We start from the raw sequence: 12,289 nt of genomic DNA on the forward strand, positions 1-12,289 counted from the left end.
CCAGCAGCTTCTTCTCCGCAAGTTCAAGCTGGGAGACCAGCAGGATAATAACGGTAACCATAAAAAAGAAAGGCTTTAAAAGTCTAGATTCAGTGGCAAATATCTGAATCCGAGGAAACTTTTTGTGAGTCATTTAGATTTCAGTAAGTGTGTGCGTCAAATTCCACATGAAATCTGCACATTTAATAAGCAGTGGCGCCACCAGGGGAGGGGGCAGGGGGGGCCATGGCCAATAAATATAGATATATTAAAATATATTATATTTTAAAAATGCAAATGTGTGTATATATATATATATATATATATATATATATATATATATATATATATATATATATATATATATACATACATACATACATACATACATACATACATACATACATACATACATACATACATACATACATACATACATACATATATATATGCCTTAGGTTTTTACCAAAATGTTATTAACCATTAATATATACGCAGACAAAATAGAAAGTCAAAAAAAGAAAAAAGTATTTAAAGTATTTAAACGTATGGATTTAGTGGTATTTCAATCTGCACAAGTAATGATTAAAGCAAAAAATCTTTTGCTACCGGATAACATTCAGAATTTTTTTATTGGGAGGGAAAGGGGTTATAATTTAAGGGGAATGTACAAACATAAAACAATTTAAAAAGAAATATAAAGAAATGGTTTATTTGAGGTATAAAAGTGAAGACTGTGTTTAAAGATCACCAGTTGTGTGTTTTGCTATTTTGTCATGTTGTCTTTGTAGGTTTGTGTAGATATACATATTATATTTATATCATAGTTATATTTATATCATAGTCATATTATATTTATATCATAGTTGTATTATATTTATGATAGAGCTTACATTTGGTATTAAACAGGTTATTTTTGTAAAAATGATATATATTTATTCATACAAATTAGTGTATAGTATAAAAAGTAAATACAGGCATATAATTTATGTTTAGTTGTGGAAAGGGGTGGGATTAAATAAGTTTATACTTCCTCCCACTCATTTTCAAACATGTAACTGAAATATGTTTTTTGATGTTTTTTTGTTCTTTATGAGGTGGAATGCCCACCTGTATTTGTTTCTCTTATCTTTTTTCTTGTTTTTTTTATACATGTTCGAAATATATAAAAACGAACGAATGAACGAAATTTCTGAGCCTGTATACTACAACAGTATAATAAAGTCCTGTAATGACGGCTTTTAGTTTTGGTGTCCACCCCAACAATTTGCGTGGCCCCCTCTGGCCCCCCCTATGAAACATTCCCTGTTAATAAGGCGTTAATAATCCAGCAAAAGCGAAAGGTACACATGACCAACGATCCCCCTCCTGGGTGGCTTTTCTACGTTCATCCATGTGCTGGATGTGAACCAGACACGTCTACACAACACTGATAATGTCTGATAATGTCTGATAATGTCTGCCTTTGTAACGGACCGGTTGCTCCGGGCAGCTGTCCCAACGACCAAGGGAGGGAAACTAAGTTCACCAGTTCACGCAGCAATCAAACACAGGATGCTTATTCTACAAATAAGAAACGGTATAGTTTTCTTTCACAGCTTCTGACTTCCTGCACAGTTTTCAGGTGAAACAGTGAATGAGCCGAGCGTTCTTCTCTTTCTTTCAGTGTCCATAAAAGGCAGTGTGGGGGAGAACCGCGGCCGGAGCAGATTCCAGCCCAGATTAGGTCACCCAAAATCCATTTTCTACACACTTTGTTGATTACAATTTATGTATAAAAAGAACTTGAACATTTTTAGTGACCCCCCCTTCCCCATGTGGCCAGAGAGAAGTGGAAGTGTGTGATAGGGAAAGCACCGCTCTCCCAGTCATGTGGACCAAACTCCCACAGGCAAAACAAGAGCCACACAATATGCTCCATTCAAAAGATGTTGTCCTGAGTTAATGTCATTAAGAACGTGTGTGTGTGTGTGTGTGTGTGTGTGTGTGTGTGTGTGTGTGCCTGGACACAGCAGTCCTGACAGAATCCCTCTCTGTGCGGCGTGTGGTGTTAATTGTTAGGCTGTGATCAGCTCCCCCACTGCTTTCAATCACTGACTACGTTTACATGCAGTCAAAATCCTGGTTATTGCTAATATTCCGGTTACTGAAACATTGGGAATATTCCGTTTACATGGTAATTAATCATTTGGGATATCTGGATCAAACCAGCGACGCACGGAGAACATCATGAAGCAATTCCCGTCATTTCTGCTTCTTCTTCCTGTATCCAAATCCAAAACAAATGCTGCTTCGCACAACTTCTTGTAAATCTTCTATCCCGGTACTTTCTACCGTCTACAAATGCAGAAATGTTCATATCCTTCATTACATTTATGAAGTGATTAGTCTCCTCCTGGTCTTGGTTTCTCCGTGTTTAGAAGAACTTCCTGGACTCAAAAGACCAGGATTCCTTGTGAACAGAGCATGTGCAGAAAACACATTCCTGTTCCGTTTGATGGGGATATTCCGTTTGGTGTTTACATGACCCAATATTCAGGTTTTAAAAGGAGGAACCCAGGGCTCATATTGGCCTTAAAAAACCGGGTTATTGCTAATATTCCGGTTAGAAAAGGGTTATTGATGCAGGTAAGCGTAGTCAGTGCACCACCATTATATGGGGTGCAGACAGATTTCTTAAATAACTGGTTTATTAACATGATGGATCTGCGTTCATGCAGAGTTTGAATTCAGAATATTGAAACGATAAGCAAAGAATGGGATGTTTATTGCGGGAGCTGTAGTTGTTCAGTAAATCCTGCATGACTCTTCCTGTAACAGACTATAAAAAGAAAGGCATGACATTATTTCTGGAAATTGTACTTCTTTTCTGCTTTTATATTATCACTAACTGAATGTGTTTTGAGTCAAGTATGTCATTTGGAGCAGTTTTTCTTTGCTTGGGAATAGGAATGGGTGATATTTTACCGTTCACGATCAACCGTCAAAAAAATTCCACGCGGTAAGAATTTGTATCTCACGGTAAAAACGATAAATTCCCGTTGATGACGTTTTTGTGTAAAGATGATTTATGGTTCAGTGTTAAATCCACACACAACGTACGTGAAGGAAGGAAGGAAGGAAGGAAGATGGAGGAAGGAAGGAAGAAAGCAGGAAGGAAGGAAGGAAGGAAGGAAGGAAGGAAGGAAGGAAGGAAGGAAGGAAGGAAGGAAGGAAGGAAGATGGAGGAAGGAAGGAAGAAAGCAGGAAGGAAGGAAGGAAGGAAGGAAGGAAGGAAGGAAGGAAGGAAGGAAAGAAAGAAGCAGGAAGGAAGGAAGCAGGAAGGAAGGTAGGAAGGAAGGAAGGAAGCAGGATTGGAAGGAAGGAAGGAATGAAGGAAGAAATGAGCCAGAAAGAAAGAAATGAGCCTGAAAGAAAGAAAGAAAGAAAGAAAGAAAGAAGGATAAATTCCCGTTGATGAGGTTTTTGTGTAACAAACATGGCGGATCTGAGAGTGAGATAGATTTATAGTTACAAAGGTGGAGTTGAATTGGTATTTTTTTTATCATAATTTTTATGATCATTTTTATCGTTATCGGGATAAATGCCAGAAATTATCGTGATAAATATTTTAGTCCATATCGCCCAGCCCTAGTTGGGAATAATGAGATGAGTATTTTTAATTCATTAGTTCATTTTTAGATACAACAAATTGATGAAACGCATTCATTGTGGTTGCACTTATTTCTTATTATTTGGTAAATTGTCTTCCCCAATGTTTGACCTTGCTTTAGGATTTTTAAAACATTGCACAACATTACATTGTCTTTTTCATTCGCTCTTTTATAGAAACACTCATACGTTGTACTTCTTATTATACTGCAAACAAGCACCTTGTGTGCAGGACGTAGTGCTTTGTTTTTACATTCACATACCGGTGAACAAATTATGGGCAATGTGGAAGTTCAGTGTTTTGCCCAAGGCCATCTTGGGCAGGGAATTGAACCATTTATTTCTCTAACGTCATTACATCGCTGTGTTGCGAGGGTAAATGGCACACATACCATTTAATGTAATTGCACAATAGGAACGTTACCATTTTATAAACTCCTAAGACTCTACGGTCGAGTATTTACTCAGCAAGTAATTAAGTAGCTAAGGACTACGGACTACTCAAAAATGTCAAATAGATTTATGAATTAGTGTAAATATAGCCGGGTTACTCTTCAAACAGTCTGAGCGGGTGTGTTGAGTAGCTGGGTAGTGAAAAAAAAATGTGATTCCTTTATTTCTAAGGATGCACAGTCAGGCTGATAAATTATCACCGGATATGGGAGGAAAAGTACGTCATTTTTAAATTAAACTCAATAGATAGATCAGATGAGGTCATGAAAATGGCGGACTTGCTTGCGGGTGACCAGCTCTTTTTAAAACACATAGACATATATACGTAGACGCCGCATCGAGTGTTCTTGCCCGCTGCTGCGATACGTCAACGTCGCCGCCATATTGGATGTTCAAGACTGCGCTATAAACTAATACAAGTAAATTGACTTATTTTCATAAAACGCCTTTCTACAAAGAAATGTACGTTTTACGTCTCATTTATTCATTCACACACGCACTAATATACTTGGGAAACAGTTAGGCACCAGATATAATATATTTAATTTTCTCAGATGGCAAAAATAAGAACTTTATGGGAGTAATTCATGTTATATCAGCTATAGAGAACAAGGTAGTGCCGAAAAACAATATATATCCCCCTCACAAAAATAAGAAACATAGAGAAACATATTTTCTCCTGTTCTCGTGATGCAGGAGTGATGCAGGAGTGATGCAGGAGTGATGCAGGCGTCCTGAGCGACCACAGGCGGTTTTTGACTTTCGGTGTGAATGCACAATAAGGCAATAATGCAGCATTAATAACAAAGTCATGGAATTCATAGCACTTAATAATAATCTGAATGTGTTTACCTCACATAAGTCACATCTCTGTTAAACTCTTTTCTTGAGGGATTCACTTTGTTGACATGATAAAACGTAAACGTTCCTTTCCCTTTTGGCCTCTCGTTTCCATGGTAACAGTTTTGAGTGGATAAAACGGCCAACATTTGACAACGGCCTTCAGAGGGAAACGCAACGCGAGTCTTGTCGGTCTGAACTGGAACTTTTCTTTTGGCGACGATGAAGCACGACCACAATGCTGAACCTTTGTGTCATTTTTGTGCTGCAGCAAATATGCAAAGGAAAAAGTTTTGCGCTTGCTTGGAAAATGTGATTTTAACAGTGGAATTTGTATCTGATACAAATTTTCTTAAACGTCAAACACTGGGAGGCCTCGTACACTTTTTTTTTTTTTTTTTTAACAACTTTATTTATCATTTTTCCATATCAAAAACATCGGCATCATTAGTCATGCATTTCTTACAAAAGTTGTAACCCCCCCCCCCCTCCCCCTCCAGGTGGCATCCCCACAAACACATCAAAAAACAAAAACAAAAACAAAAAAAAAACAAAAAAAAACAAAAAGAAAAAAGAAAAAAAGGAAAAAGGACAGACAGGAGAGACTCAAATCTGTGTCGATCATTAAAGTCATAACACCAACATTTTGGACCTTTGGCATAGAGATAAAAAAATTCCAACAGTCAGGATATGGGCATTAAAAATATTTTTAGGCAAGAAGTTAAGCAAAAGGCAGGCTCTTGACATGATTTATGAACTGTGACCAGGTTCTGTTATATTTATCCTCCAACCCATGTACTGTATACCTAATTTTTTCCAGAGCCAACCCCAACATCACCTCTCTAATCCAATGAACATACGAAGGAGGGTTTTTCCCTTTCCAATTCAGCAGTATCAGACGACGAGCATGCAACGATGCAAAGGCAATTGCATTCTTGTGGAGGCGAGACAACATCAGCTCATCAGAAGCCACACCGAAGATAGCTATCAAAGGGTCAGGTTGCAGCGTTTTGCCAGAAATGGCTGAGAGTGATTGAAAAATTGAAGACCAAAAACCACACAGAGATGGGCACGACCAAAACATGTGTCCCAAAGAAACAGGAACATATTGACATCTAGGGCAGTTTGGTACAACATTAGGATACAATTTAGACAGTCTGTCATTAGAATAATGCAATCTGTGGACAACCTTAAACTGAATCAGGCCATGCCTGATACAGAGAGAAGATGTGTGTATACGCTGTATGGTATTTTTCCAAGTTTCTTCCGGTATTATCACTCCGACTTCTGCTTCCCATGCCGTTTTGATTTTGTCCCATGTATGAGGGCAGCTATCCAAAATTAATGAATATATTTTTGATATCCCTTTTTTATTAAATGGATTCACATTGAGGACCAAATACAGTAGGTTTTTAGAAGGTGGGGTTGGATACCCTGGGAAAAACCTAGAGGCAAAACTCCGAACCTGAAGATATCTGAAGTAATGAGATTTTGGCAAATCATGATCTTCGCATAGAAATTTAAATGATGCAAAGCCCTCGTCAGTGAAAAGATCTTGAAAGTACACCAAACCATTTCTGCGCCAAACTGCAAACGCCTGATCTATTTGAGATGGTGCAAAAAGATGATTACACATTATTGGGGAAAAGCTACATATATTCGTCAAATGAAAATGTTTTCTGAACTGATTCCAGATCTTAATCGAATTTTGGACCACCAAGTTAGAGTTCAGTTCAGATGCTTTAATATTCAGTGGGAGAGGGGCAGTTAGGATTGAAATCGGGGAAAATGGGAGCGTAGCTCTCAGTTCCATATCCGCCCAGACCGGACCCTCTTTATCTGCAAACATGGTGATCCAATATGTCAGCTTAACAATATTAGCTGCCCAGTAGTAAAACAAAAAATTAGGTAAACCTAAGCCACCATCAGATTTAACTCTCTCTAGGCTTGCCTTCTTTATACGTGCAGGTTTTTTATTCCATATGAACGAGGAGACAAAGCGATCCAGCTGAGCAAAATAAGATTTTGGGAGAAAGATGGGAATCATTTGAAATAAGTAAAGAAACCTGGGCATTACAGTCATCTTCACTGCATTTATTCGCCCTGCCAGTGAGAATGGAAGTTTCGACCATCTATCAAAATCCTTTTTAGTACGGTCTAAAATAGGCCTGAAGTTATGTTGAAAAATAGCCTTAACTGACCCTGCCACTTCTATTCCCAGGTAAGTAAACTTGTCCTGTTCAATTCTAAAGGGCAAATCTTGATAAGTGATCCGTTTCGCCAGATTGTTCAACGGAAACAGTAAAGATTTCGACAGATTAACTTTGTAACCTGATATGCTACTGAATTTTCGCAGCCAATGGAGAAGGTAGGGTATGCTCTTAATTGGGTCAGATATTTGCAAAAGCAGATCATCAGCATAAAGCAATGTTTTATGATCTGTTTCACCCCTGGATATACTCTTAATCTTGTCATCAGACCTAATAGCAATTGCCAGTGGCTCGATCGCAATGTCAAACAGGAAGGGCGACAGACAGCAACCTTGTCTTGTACCTCTATGAAGCGAAAAATATTCTGAGATCAGGCCATTTGTCCTGACTGCAGCCACAGGTGTTGAATATAGGACTTTGATCCACCTACAAAAAGTGGGACCCATTCCAAATTTTTCTAATGCTGCAAAAAGGTAGCTCCATTCGATTCTGTCAAAGGCCTTTTGCGCATCGAGGCTAAGAATAACTTCAGGTTGTACTGTAGAATGGGGAGAAAACAACACATTGAATAACCTCCTAATATTAAAAAATGATTGGCGTCCAGGGATGAAGCCTGTTTGGTCCTCATTTATAACGGTGGAAATTATAGGGTCCAATCGTTGCGCAAGGGCTTTAGTCAAAATTTTGTAGTCACAGCACAGAAGACTTATTGGCCTGTACGAGCTGCACTGAACCGGGTCCTTATCCTTTTTTAGTAAAACTGAAATTGTGGCCTGGGTGAGCGTTTGTGGCAACTTTCCATTAACCAAGGATTCATCATAGACTGACTTGAGGACAGGTACGAGTTTCAAGGAAAATTCCTTGTAAAACTCTATGGGGAATCCATCTGGACCTGGCGCCCTTCCTGTTTGAGACGACCCAATGGCTCTCGCCACCTCCTCCTGCGACAATGGCTGCTCCAGACCTGACTGATCATCAGGAGAAAGCCTTGGGATATCGAGTGAATCAAGAAATGAGTAAATCTCAGATGAGCTACCATCTACCTCTGATTGATATAGAGTGGAATAATATTGTTTAAACCGATCATTAATGACTCGGGGACTATGGGATATCGAATCTGCGCCTGTATCGATTCCTGGGATCGTTTGCTCAGCCGACTGCTGTTTAAGTTGAAGTGCAAGGAGCCTCCCCGCTTTATCTCCATGTTCATAATATACCTGCCTGGATTTAAAGATATTTCTTTCAGCCTTCCATGTCATAAGTGTATTAAATTCAGTTTGCAACAGTAATTTCTCCTTAAACAGATCTGATGTAGGCGAGAGAGCATAGCGCCTGTCAATGTTTGCAATTTTGTCAGCCAGCCCTTTAAGTTGTTTGGAGCGCTCCTTATCCCTATGTGCCACATAAGAAATAACTTGGCCCCTAATGTAGGCCTTCATAGACTCCCACAAGACTCCCCTCGACACATCCTGAGTGTCATTAGTTTCCAAAAAGAAGTCAATCTGATTGTTGAGAAATGTTTTAAAATGTTTACATAAAAGTAATTGGGGGTCTAGCCTCCAAGTCCGTTGAGGGGCCACATTGGCTGGAAAAACTAGATCCATCTGCACTGGGCTATGATCTGATAGCACTATGCTGTGATATTTGCTGCTGGAAATTAAAGGGAGTAGCTGATTATCAACAATAAAATAATCAATCCTGGAGTAGCTGTGATGAACAGGAGAGAAGAAGGAAAACTGTTTAGTGGTCGGATTTTTTATCCGCCAGGGGTCTGATAAACCATAAGAATGAAGGAGAGAATTAATAGTCACTGCAGCGGACGAAAGAGTACTGCCTGACCTTGCACTTGACCTGTCCAGCTGGGCGTGAAGGACACAATTAAAGTCTCCACCTAGAATTAATTTATAGGAATTAAGGTCCGGGAGAATTGAAAAAAAATTAGCAAAGAATTGCGCATTGTCCCAATTTGGTCCATAGATATTAGCCAATATCAATGGTGTGTTAAACAGTTTGCCCACTACAACAATATATCTACCATTAACATCTGATATTACCTCAGAGTGCTCAAATGGAACCCCTTTCCTAATTAGAATTGCTGCTCCCCGGGCTTTATAGTTAAAACGTGAATGATACATTTGACCAATCCACTTGCAACTTAGTCTTTTTTGGGAGTTAATGTTTAAATGTGTCTCCTGTAGCAATATTACATCAGGTTTTAGTGATTTCAGATGACTAAATATTTTGCTCCGTTTAACCAAATTATTCAACCCTTTGACATTCCAGCTAATAAAAGAAATTGCTCCTTGTTTATTATTTACCTTATCCAGAATCACATTGCATCAATTTGAAATGAAGCGGCCCTACATGTTGGTTATATACAAATACTCCAGTGTGTGTTTGAGTCAAACCATAAACCACAAATGAACCCAAAAGACAACTAACAGAAACAAACGAATAAACATAGATAAACCCCTTACCATCCTGGACCCCTGGGCTGGTCTTCCCTAAGCCTGAGACTGCCCTAAAAACTCTCCTCTCTCTCCTAGGCATATAACACGTCTACACTAACTTCAACTCTTACATGAACACTGCAAAGGCAGAACAAAATGTAATAGGGCTTTCCTCTCAATACTGTTACTGCTGCATGTGTGCTGGCGCTTATCTGGTCACAGGCTGGTAAAGCTCTTAACACTTACAGTTGGAAGATATCCCCACAAAAAAAATAGTAAAATCAAATAAAATCACTTATAATGGTAGTGATAAGGGGGTCAAATAAAAATTAGAAAAAATAAATAAAAAAAACAAAACTATTAGGGCTATGTCAAATTGGGACTTAAACTAAGGTGGCAGATGGAAAGGAAAACAAAAGGAGAATATTAACATTTTTAAACAATATATTCTCCACGCCACGACACCTGCATTAACCCTTCACATATTGCAATGAACTATGCATATCTATTCAGCATGGGTCCTCAGTCCAGACTCCTTTTTTTTTTTTTTTTTTTTTTTCCTCCCCTCACCCATTTATAATATTAAGAGGACTGAAATATATCACTCAGCATTGTACATAGTCCAAACGTAAAATGCAACCAACTGCAGTGTGATGACGTTCACCAGTCAAAATATAAAAATATAAGTCAGCATGCAGACTGCAGCGCAATCAACACGCAGCATGCAGGATACCTGTTACGGCCCTGTGATTCAAAGTCACTCTCCTCCCGTCTCCCGTGTGCGTAATTTGGCCTCGATGTAGTGCTTTGCCTTGATCGGGTCTTCAAAAGATACCTGCTCGCCAGCTGGAGTCGTGATCTTCAGTGTGGCCGGATACAGGAGACCGTATTTCACGTCCGCGCACCGGCGGAGCAATCCCCGCACCTCGGTAAAGGCAGCTCTCTTTTTTCTGACAGCAGCCGAGTAATCCGGGTAAATGTAGAAACGCTTGCCTTTATGAGTGATGGGACCCGCACTCATAGCCTTCCGCAGGACATCCACTTTCTCCTGGAAGTAGTGGAACTTGATAATTACTGCCCGCGGAGCGTCCCCATCCTTCGGTCTCGGCTGCAGGCTTCTGTGCGCCCGGTCAAGTGTCGGCGCGTAGTCGAGGGCCAGCGCTTCCTTCAGCAATTCAGCCATGGCTTTCTCCGGTCGTATGTTTCCAAACCCCTCTTCCACTCCGAGTAGTCTGCAGTTATCTCGCCGCTGCCGGGACTCCAAATCTTCTGTCTTATCTGTCAGCCGGGTGACTTGCGTAGTTAACATTTCAACTTTAGTTTCAAGTGCTACAACCCGGTTAGAACAGCCATTCGCTTCCTCCTCAAGATCACCAATGCGGGTTGAGAATGCGGCGTTTTCTTTTCGAACTTCTTCAATCACCTTCGCAAACTCTGCGCGCACATTCAGGATTTCTGACCTTAAATCAACCGCCAAGTTGTTGTTTTCTTGTGCAGTTTATCCGCAGCTTCCATCACAGATGAGTCGATCTTCGTTACCACACTACGCTCCGTTTGTTGTATGGCTGCCATGATTGTGTTGAGATCCGACCCCGACCCCGCTTCAGCGGCTGGATCCACATCAAGCGAGCCTGAGGCTTCAGGGCCTGGCTTCGGCTTTGGCAATTTGGGCATTTTGAACAGCCTCGAATTTAAAAAAAACTGCTAATCCGAGGCACTTTGTAATTTAGAGACACGTTCGCACCGAGAAGGCCGAGTAGAAGAGGAGAAATATTAAATAAATGTTCGCACTAAGCAGAGCTCACAAAAACACGTCCTCACATGTCGCTGCTCAGCTGCGCCCCAGGCCTCGTACACTTTAAAGCCTGATTTAAGGTTCTGCGTTAAACCAACGCAGAGCCTACGCCGTTGCCGTGACGCCGTTGCCGGATATGTCTGGATATGTACTTAAGTACAGTACTCAAGTAAATTTACTCCGTTACTGTCCACCACTGCATTTAAGAACATAAATTGCTGGACAAAAGTTTTTCAATTATATCAACAGCGTTAAAACTATTCATATTTGTAAAATTTGGTTAATTTGAAAGGTTTTAAACATAAAATAATGCCATAGTATTTTATCTTGAATTTCTTATCATTAAAAGGCCATTTTTTAATAGTTTTCTTAGTCTGTTCATTTGCACGGACGGGTGCACCACCTGACATTTTGGGGGTTTGAGATGCCAAAATGTAAAATAATATATATTATTTGAATGTACCTAAAAGGTATTCAAACTAAATAGGTTTTATAGAATAAAGTGATATATGTCATAAATTGATTAAAATTATTTTAAAAGGAAATAATGCACCCGGACACAAAAATATGCATGTCATGTCATTGACCCACCTGTATACTAAAACGAAGAATGTTTTTTTTTTTTTTATGTAAATTGCTGACTGTTTTAATATTTATCAATTTATCAAAAGGGTTTAAAAAGCTCTCCAAAGTCCTGACGCACTTTGGTTTATTATGATTTAAAAGCTGTCTTGGTCAGCAGTTTTTATCAGCAGAATCAGCTTGCAGCGCTGTATTTCCCTGGCAGTGCCGGCCCGGCCCAGAGCAGCGTAAGGGCCGTCCCCAGAGTCCAGAGGAATCTCAGCACCATGATTTCACATTTCCTGAAAGCTGGTATTTTTAAGCAGGTGGCAGAAATGCTGGTGCTCAAC

At 39.7% G+C, this 12,289-nt stretch overlaps 1 protein-coding gene across 1 annotated transcript in view; it reads left to right on the forward strand.

Annotated features, from left to right (window-relative positions):
* LOC133420880 (uncharacterized) overlaps positions 1–12,289 on the forward strand; it is a 130,353-nt gene that overhangs the window by 16,066 nt on the left and 101,998 nt on the right. The window lies entirely within an intron of this gene.

The sequence above is a fragment of the Cololabis saira genome, chromosome 20 (assembly GCF_033807715.1).
Source record: "Cololabis saira isolate AMF1-May2022 chromosome 20, fColSai1.1, whole genome shotgun sequence".
Classification (NCBI taxonomy): Eukaryota; Metazoa; Chordata; class Actinopteri; order Beloniformes; family Belonidae; genus Cololabis; species Cololabis saira.